General features: G+C 32.5%; 1 non-coding gene across 1 annotated transcript; it reads left to right on the top strand.

Moving 5' to 3' along the window:
* Positions 1-8,958: 8,958 nt before the first annotated feature.
* LOC111439906 lies at positions 8,959-9,098 on the top strand. The gene has a single exon (XR_002709884.1). It is a non-coding gene; the product is annotated as a small nucleolar RNA Z247 (small nucleolar RNA).
* Positions 9,099-9,492: the final 394 nt, after the last annotated feature.

Here is a 9,492-nt window from a genome sequence, read left to right as displayed (position 1 = left end):
TAGAGATAGGTCCCTATTCATGATTGCATGTGTTTGCATTAGCATGGCCCCTATAGTGGGGTCACTTACTGAGTATTTCTTCGAAATACTCAGGCCGTGTGCCATATTGTTTTTTTCAGGTAAAGGCAAGGCGCCCATGTACGGTTGACGGTGGCATCGCGATCAGAGACTGTGGCGCGTGCATAGGATAGGTGCATATTTAATTCCTAGTCTTAGTTAGAATAGGGCTTGCATTTCATTCATTTATATTAATTAATTTGTAGTCGTTTTATTTTATTTTCTTTTCTTTTTGGAACTCTAGCTCAATGTTTGAAACACGTAAGTCCGGCAGTGTTTTCCAAAGTTTTAATGTATTCTGAAGTTTTAAATTTTTCCGCTATTAATAATGAGCATGCTTAGATTTTATTCTGCATTAGAGATGAGCATGAGACGTGAGTGGCGACTCTGGATATGTGGAAATTTAGGGTCGTTACAGGGGGTATTTCAAGAATCAAATTCGAGACCTCTCACACCCAAAGTGAGAATCATACCACTAGACCAAATGCTCTTATAATGAATCTATCATTTTTAGTTGCTAGTCCATATGTTTTATGCGCCTCAATATTTGAAATTTATCCACATGGTTTTGTGTTTTAGAACCTACTATTATTGTCATGTTAACTTCACATTGTCTATCACATAGTTGAAGCAGCATTGCCACTAAAGTTGATGTATTCCTTTGAGATAAATATATTGATAAATTAGGTCCATTTGATAACTATTTTGTTTTTTGTTTTTTTTTCAAAATTGTTTGTTTTCTTTCCATTTCTCTATCACGTGTTTTATCCTTTGTTAAAAAAAAATATATATTTGAATTTTAAGTCTTAAGTTTTTGAAAACTATTTTTTTTTTATTTTTTAATTTTTTAATATTTTTAATTTCAGTTTTCAAAACCTAGATTCATAGTAGTGTCTAGTTTTCAAAACTACTTATTTACTACTATTTAACAATACTACCATTTAACAATATTTATATGATAAAATGGGATTAACTTCTTTGAAGTTTATGTAGTTTCTTTTTATTACTACGTATACTTCTATCTCATATTAAACAAAAAAAAATGTGCTAGTAAATATAATTTCTCTTTTATTGTTATATCTCCATTTGTATTTACTTCATTTTATATAAAAGTTGGGAGTAATTAATAAACTTATGTGGTTAATACATTTCCTAAAAAACAAACTTGTTTATATTAGGATAAATTACAATGAATAGTGAGAGAAGAAATCCCAAAAATAAGTAGAAGATTGAGAATTTCACTCAACCACATAATCGAACTTGATTGACTGAATCGCTCCAATTCAATTCTACCACAACAATGGCTTGAAAGTTAGAAATGACAGAGATGATGCTCGTATTTTTAAGGGAACTTCTCAACTTGAGAGATCAATTTAATTCCTCTCGAATCGAATTTTTACATAATAATTTGTTGATATTTATAGTCTCCTCACAAAAGAAGTTAGTGGCCGGGATTTAATCTCAATCCCCCTGAATCTCCACAAAAGACAAGGTCAATTTGACAATTTGACCATTACATACATTATGAAATTAAAAATAAATAAAGTTTTCTAATAACTGATGTAATGATGCTTGCAACTTCATCTCTACTTCAACTGCGTAAATATTCACTTTTGAAGCTCCATAAGTTTATAACACATGAAATGATAGTTGAACCAAGCCTAACCAATTTTATAGATAAATAATGAGTGCTTGTGGAATCTTCTTGGTTGGTCCAGTTGGAACATTTGAAACACCATGATCCTTATCATCTTCCCCCTCTTCAAAAGGATTTGTCCTCGAATAATTAAAATCATCACCTACGTCAAAAGGACTCAAGTCAGCAACGTTGAAAGTAGAATGTGCTGAAAATTCTCCGGAAAGATCATCATCCCCTCTTGGATGTATCTTTGTCTTCCTTTGAGATAGGAATCGCTCTTTGCGAAAATGTATCCAAACCCAGTTATCGGGTTAAAAAATGATTTCCTTCTTGAAGCAACTTTGAAATTTTGTTTCTCAATTGCCTCCTTCATCTCTTTATGCAATGTTTTGATCAAATCTGTCCACAATATTATAGAGCACTTATGAATACAAAGCGGGGTATTGATCCCCGTACCAATCGCATGCAAAAATATTTATGCTCATTATGTCAAAAATAAGTTAAAAAATAGTGAAAATGAAAAAATATTTATGCTCATTATGTCAAAAATAAGGTTGCTCATTATTTCAAAAATAAGGAAAAATTGAATAGAAATAAAATATTAATAACCAATAGTTTCTTTAGGAGATTGCAGGGTATCAATCCCCGCACCTCTCACATGCTAAGCGAGCACTCTACCATATGAGCTACATCATTCTTACATCACGAAATCCTAAACCTCTCATCATCAATAATAGTGAAAATCATATATTGTATCAAATGGATGTGAAAGGTGCATTCTTAAATGGTTATATTATGGAGGAAGTATATGTAGAACAACCTCCCAGATTTGAAAATTTTGATTTTCCACCTCATGTCTATAAGTTAAAAAATGCTTTTTATGTTGATGGACTTACTAATTTTCTTATTGAGAATGAGATTAGTATGATGGGAGAGCATAGTTTCTTTCTTGGACTTCCAATCATACAACTCAAAGATGGTATCTTCAATAACCAAGAAAAATACACTAAGGATTTACTCAAAAGTTCAAGTTCAATGAAGGTAAGATTGCAAAAACTCCATTGAGCACATCCATTAAGTTTGACAAGGATGAAAAGGTAAACGTGTGGATATTAAATCTTATCAAGGTATGATTAGATGTTTACTTTACTTGACTACCAGTAGACCCAATATCATGTTTAGGGCATGTATTTGTGGTAGGTTTCTATCTTGTCCTAAGGAATCTCATTTGCATGTCATGAAAAGAATATTTAAATATTTGCTTGGAGCTATTAATTTAGGATTTTGGTATTCTATAAATGTTAGTTTAAGTTGGTAGGATATTCTGATGCGGATTTTGCTGGAAGTTTACTTATTATCGTAAAAGTACTAGTGAAAGTTGTCAATTTTTTTTGGTAGTTCATTAGTTTCTTGGTTTAGTAAAAAACAAAATTTGGTTGCCTTATCTACTACCGAAGCCGATATATTGCAGTTGCTAGTTGTGCTCAAATTCTTTGGATGAAACAAACTCTCTATGATTTTGGATTAAAATTAGATAACGTGCCTATATTGTGTGATAATACTACTACTATTAATTTAACAAAAAATCTTGTTCATGATTCTAGAACTAAACATATTAACATTAGACATCATTTTATCAGAGAGTATGTACAAAATGGACATATTATTTTTTATTTTGTAAGCTCTAATAATCAATTAGCCGATATTTTCATTAAGTCGTCAAATGAAGAATTTTTTTTACAAAAATAGGCTTGAATTTGATATTATTAGTCGTGATATATTTTGAATTTTAGTAGCACAAGCAAGACCAACTTAGAGCATAAAAAGAACCCAAAAAGTAATCAAGGCCAAGGTCCTCAGACTTTCAAACATAAAAAAACACAAAAAGTCTTTGTAATTTTGGATTAAAATTAGATAATGTGCCTATATGTTACGATAACACATCGCTATTAATTTAACAAAAAAATCTTGTTGATCATTCTAGAACTAAACATATTGACATTAACATCATTTTATTAGAGAATCGATGCAAAATGGACATATTATTTTTGATTTTGTAAGCTCTAATAATCAATTAACTCGATATTTTCATCAAACCTTTAAACAAAGATTTTTTTTACAAAAATAGGCTTGAGTTTAGTATTATTAGTTGAGATATATCTTGAATTTTAGTAGCCCAAGCAAGATCAATCGAGAGCATAAAAAGAACACAAAAAGTAATAAAAAAAGCCAAGGTCCTCATTAGACTTTCAAACATAAAACGAACTAACAAAATAATAATAATAATAATAATAATCAAGAAGGCCAAGGTCCTCATCAGACTTCCAAATATAAAAGAACACAAAAAGTAATCAAGACCAACCAAGAGCATTAGAGTAAAAAAAGGCCCCTTATAATGTTAGACCTCTCGCATCTCGCATCCAAAGTAAGAATCATATCAATAGATCAAAGATTCTTGTTATAAATTTTAATTAAATAGTTTATTGAATGTATCATTATTATTTTTTTTATTTTCTTTAAATTCCATGTGTACTTATTATTATTATATCTTTTAGATTTAGACAACTACAAAGTTTGATTATTCTTAAATTATTTATATAGGGTTTGCGACAATGACTGTAGAGAGGAGAAGAAAAAATAGTTGAAATTATTTTATAGTGTAAGTTTTAGTTTGATAATTTCATTTGAGGTTCACATTTAAAGTACACAAGTAAAGAAAATATCGAAAGTTCAGATTCAAATAGATATAACACTTGAAAGTGGGAAGCAATAAATGATATTAAGAGCACCTGAAAGTGGGAAACAATAAATGATATTAAGAGATAGAAAGTTCAGATTTGGATAGACATAACACTTGAAAGTGGGAAACAATAAATGATATTAAGAGCACCTTTTAAAGTAGGGAACAATAAATGATATTAAGAGCATTATCATTTTATCATTATAGTTTTAATCGCTTTAATTTTTGTTAATCGCTTTAATTTTTGTTTTTCTTTTTGTTTTTCTTTGTTTCCTAAGATGGTAAGATGATATTAAGAGCATTATCATTTTATCATTATAGTTTTAATCGCTTTAATTTTTGTTTTTTTTTTGTTTCCTAAGATGGTAAGTATAAAGCTTGGGATGTAAAGAAAGGCTCTTAGATATTGTATTTAAAGGACTACGTTATGCTGAATTACTAAGCCATTGCGAATATTCTCGAAAATTTTACTAGTTGCACCAAGTCTTTGAAGATTCAATTTAACTCGAGAATTCTTCAATAAAAAAATTTCAAAAATTGAACTTGCAAGAATCATACCACTAAACCACCTATAATTTTTAACTTTAAACTTTATACATTCAATTAGAATACTCTATTCAATTAGAATACTCTATTCAAGTGAGGTAGGTCTTATAGCGTAAGAGGAAGTTCATGGATTTAACTGAAAGAAAATCATCCACCATTTTCAATCAATAAATTGAATTCTTAATTAAATTATTACCGAATGCCCTTAACAACATTCTTGCATGCAAATCAAGAATCGACCAAATGTCTTTGTTGTAGACTCAAATTCTACCTTGAATGTTTATCATTATTTCATTTATTTTATTTGATCTTTACATATAAATTCTTAATATAATTGATTGTACTTGTTGATCACTCACCACTAAAGAAATAAGACGTCAATGAAATCCAAGTGCAAGTACTATAATAATAGCAAGTACTATTATTATATCTTTTAGATCTAAAGAGTTGCAAAGTTTGATTATTCTCAAATTCTTTATATAGGGTTTGTGGTAATTTCTGCTGATACAAGAAAAAATAATTGAAATTATTTCTAGTGTAAGTTTTAATTTGATAGTTTCACTTGAATCACACATGTTGGGTACCTAAGTAAAGAAGATATAGAAAGTTAAATTTTAGATAGGTATGTCAGTTGAAAGTGAGAAACACAAAATGATATTAAAATGATATTAAGAGAATTATCGTTTTAACATACTTAATTTTTTGTTTTTCTTTCTTTTTTTTCTTTGCTTCCTAACATGGTAACTAGAAAGTCTTGAGAATGTAAAGAAAGACTTCTTACCTCACGAAATCATAAGGAAGAGTATTTGAAGCATCACGCTGGCGCTGCATGGCTAAGCCATTGCAAACATGCTCCAAAGGTTTCTCTCAATTTTCACAAAATTTACATTGAAGATTCAATATAGCTAGTTTTCATAATACTACATTGTCCTCGGCCACCAAGATTCTTTCCAATTTACGCTTTTCACGGCTCAAATTTTCATATTTCTTTAATAATTTCTTTATGTCGACTTTGTTGCCCAACAACACGTGTATTCCCATCATTGACCTTACTATGATAATATTTGTACAATTATGAACTCAAATATTTAGAAAGATCATAATTCTACCACTAAAAAATACTTTTGTTTTCTTTAGTTTCATTTATTTGAATATAATAAGTTTTTTTACAATTGTTTTTACAACACACAAAACTATTTGATAAGTTGTAGGACATTCTGAGAACTAAATTTGAGACCTCTTATACCCCTGAAGTAAAAATCATACCACTAGAACAAATGTTCTTCTTCCTGATCTATCAATTTTCATTGCTAGTCCATGCGCTAGTCAAAGTTTGAAATTTATCAATGTGTTTTCTGCTTTAGAACATAGGATCATTGTCATGTGAATTTCATATTGTCCATTACACGAGAGAATTTGTTCTTCAAATCATTTGGATGTACTTTAATTAATATTGCAAATCATTTGGATGTACTTTAATTAATATTGTTAAGAAATATTGACATAAATAAAGTTAAGTTTATTTAAGTTGTAATATATGATCATGTTAAATTGTCTTGAAATGCTATTTAGTGGCGATACAATTACTGGTTCTTGCTTGGTATATTTTTTTTGATAGTGAATTAGGATTTTTCTTGTAAACAAAAGATTTCGGATAGGATGTGTTAAGGATATTTAGTAATAAATTGTAGTTTAGCATATATATTATATTTGATATTTTATTATAAGGCAAATATCTAATATTTGCCTTCTTACCATAGTTATCTTTCCCTTTATTGTTATTTTCATTTATTACTATTTCCATATTCTTGTAATTTATTTGATTATAAATAAGATAACTTTCACACAAAGGTGCGGTGGATTAATCAAACATTCTTATGGTATCAGAGCCATTTTGGTTTAGCAATCCAGATCCTTTCTTTTCAATGGCTTTTGAAATTTTCTACTGTTCTTCTCCACCACCACTGCTGGCTTTGACGCCGCAGGGGCAGTCGTCATGGCTGTCACATGCAGAGCCGATTGATTACTCTTCGGCTCCACCCTTTTGACCTCCAAATCATCCTTCGCCATACTCTATACATACAACCTCACCTTTTCCAAACATAGCCTCTTTCATTTTCTTCCCAATTTTCCCTTCACCCTTCATCCTTCACAGAAACTCTAATCTTAGGATCTTCATCAGCATTCTCTTCGGAAATATACAGAATCTTGATAAGCCCATCGACCTTATGCACAGATTTACCTTTGGAATCTGGGCGCCGCACTGGCCTCTTCGCCAACCAAGTTGCTGCAGCCCTTCTCGCCAAAATTGGCTCCTTCGCCCAATGTGGTGACTCTTTCAGCTTTAACATTGTCTTTGTCCCTTGCTCTAGGTTTCCCCTTCTACTTCTTGGGGTTAGACACATTCTCACCAGAGCCAAGGCAGCATCGTCGCTAAGCGGCAATTCCTCTTCATGGGTTAGACATATTCTCACCGAAGCCAAGGCAGCATCGCCGCTGAGCGGCGATCCCTCTGCAATTTTCGATGGCCAAGAAAGTGTTTCTCTACGCCTCCTTTGAACCAGGTCATTGACATCTTCACGAAAAGTGTTTCTCAACCTCTTTGAATTTTTTAGATTCAAGCTTCACATTCGTTTAAATCCGGCACTTAGCTTGCGGTGGGGTGTTAAGGATATTTAATAATAAATTATAGTTTACCATATATATTATATTTGATATTTTATTATAAGGCAAAAATCTAATATTTGCCTTATTACCATAGTTATCTTTCCATTTATTACTATTTCCATATCCTTGTAATTTATTTGATTATAAATAAGATAACTTTCACATCTAAAGGTGTGGTGGATTAATCAAATATTCTTAAGATCCATATGCATCCACAATTGAAAATTTGTTTTAGTATTCTACTAAGGGGAGTGGTGATGTCAGACGTAAAAAAGGAAGAGACTCATCGAATGACAGAGGCAAGTATAGCTTTTGCACATTTTCGTTAATCCCTGAACAAGTTCTATATAGACACATAAGCCCATGGATCCATACATCTAGATAAGAAAATAGTCAATAGAAAAAGAAAGAATCGAAATTGATCGAGATACACGTTAATCCCTGAACAAGTTCTATATAGACACATAGGCCTATGGATCCATACATTTAGATTAGAAAATAATCAATAGAAAAAGAATGAATCGAAATTGATCGATATATTAAAAAAACAAAAGACAAAACTCTAATATGTCCAATGGGAATTGAACTCAAGACCTCTTGCACCCAAACAAAGAATCATAACACTAGACCCAATGACCTTGTTATGGACTTTATATTAAATTGTTTGTTGAATATGTTATCATTATTTCATTTATTTTCTTTGTTAATAAAATCCTTGTGCAATTTTTATTATTATATCTTTTAGATCTAGACAACCTAACATGATATCAGAGTAGAGTCCAGGTTTATTCATTAATAATGTCTATCATATCTTCTTCCTCCTCCCCATCCACCATCTCCAACTCGATCTCAACTACCATGACATCAACCTTTGGCCCAATCCCTCTCCATCCCGTTGTCACAATCTGTCTCACCAAAAACAACTTCATAATATGGCGCGCCCAGCCCTTTCCCTACCTACAGAGTACGAAGCTTATGGGCTACCATGATGGCACCATTGCTGCACCTGCCAAGCTGATCCCTTCCTCAACCGCTGTTGGTGCTGACCTGGTCTCTAATCCGACCTATGATTGGTGGTATGATCAGGATCAATAGGTCCTTAGGAACCTTCTCTCCTCCGTGTCTGAGGAGATTCTTCACGATGTGGTTGCCTCTACTACGTCCAAGGAGGCGTGTGATACCCTACAGTGGATCTTTTTATCGTCAACTCATGCTCGCACTATTCAGACCTATGTCACCACGTCCAAGAAATGTGATCTGTCTACTATAGATTATTTTCACAAGAACAAAGGGTTGGTCGTTTCGGGTCTTCCTGGCAGGATGTGATGTGATCGCGTATCTCCTCGCTGGTCTTGGTCCTGACTATGATCCCGTCGTCACCTCGATGACTACAAAGATTGAAGCCCTCACGCTTGATGATATGTTTGCACATCTAATGGCGTTTGAAGCTCACCAAATACATCACCAGGCTGAACTTTAGTTAAATCCTAGATCTTCTGTCAATTATACTGGTTGTGGTGGTCAGTAGAAGAACTGTGGGCGTAGGGACCATGGTCATGGTCGTTCTCAAGTTGGTACACCCTCTCATCCTGCTGGTGATAATTACGTCCCTTTTTCTCGTCCTTCCTGCTAGATCTGCAGCAAAGTAGGGCATACTGTCATTCGCTACTAGCATAGGATGGATGAGTCTTATCAATATTGATCCAAATTGGTACAGCGACACAGGCGCCATTGATCATATTACTAGTGACATGGATCGTCTTGCTGTGAGTGAACGCTATCATGGAGGTGAACAAGTTCGAGTCGGTAATGGAGCAGGTATGTGTATTTTGCATACTGGTCA

Source organism: Cucurbita moschata, unplaced genomic scaffold, assembly GCF_002738365.1.
Source record: "Cucurbita moschata cultivar Rifu unplaced genomic scaffold, Cmos_1.0 Cmo_Scf00115, whole genome shotgun sequence".
NCBI lineage: Eukaryota > Viridiplantae > Streptophyta > Magnoliopsida > Cucurbitales > Cucurbitaceae > Cucurbita > Cucurbita moschata.
Note: the sequence above shows the minus strand (reverse complement) of the source record. Positions and strands in the feature narration are given on the sequence as shown.